Here is an 827-nt window from a genome sequence, read left to right as displayed (position 1 = left end):
TATGCATATTATTGGGATACTATATACATTATATGGGGGGAAAAAATTAAAAATATATGGAGGGATAAATAAATAAATATATATAAAAAAATATAAATAAAAAAAAATAAAATTTTATATAGATAAAGATATTAAATAAGGGGGGGGGGGAAAAATAGAGATATAGAAAGGGTGTGGGGGAGGAGAGAGAGGACGAATAATAAGAAAATTAATAATAATAAAAAAATAAAAAATAAATAATAAGAAAAGAGAGAAAAATAAAGGGGAAAAATTAACAAAAATAAAAAAAATAAATATAAATAAATAAGGGGAAAACCCCAAAATATCAAAGGGGGAAATAGAATAATTTATATATAAAATAAAATTATAATAATAAAAAGGGGATATAAAAATATAACGTAGATGATAAAAATAATATATATAATTATAATAGAGATAATAAAATGATATATATAAATAGAAAAGTATAATTTTAAAATATAGATATAAAATATAATTTTAAAGAAAGACATAAAAAAAAAATATATAAAAATGATAAGAGGGTATAAAATATAAAGAAATAGATAAATTTAAAATTATAGAAATAATATAAAATATTAAGATTTTAATATTTTTAGAGAAAAGATTTTTAGGTATGTAAAAAAATAATATATAATATAGTTTAAATTATATATATAAAAATAAAATAAAAATATATATTAATATATATATATATATATTTTTTTTTATAAAATATAAAATATAAAAAAAAAATAATATAATCTATAAAAATGGTAAAAATTAAAAATATATAAAAATAAAATAAAAAAATAAAATACCTTTTAAAA

This window comes from Penaeus monodon, chromosome 25 (genome assembly GCF_015228065.2).
Source record: "Penaeus monodon isolate SGIC_2016 chromosome 25, NSTDA_Pmon_1, whole genome shotgun sequence".
In the NCBI taxonomy this organism is placed as follows: Eukaryota; Metazoa; Arthropoda; class Malacostraca; order Decapoda; family Penaeidae; genus Penaeus; species Penaeus monodon.
Note: the sequence above shows the minus strand (reverse complement) of the source record.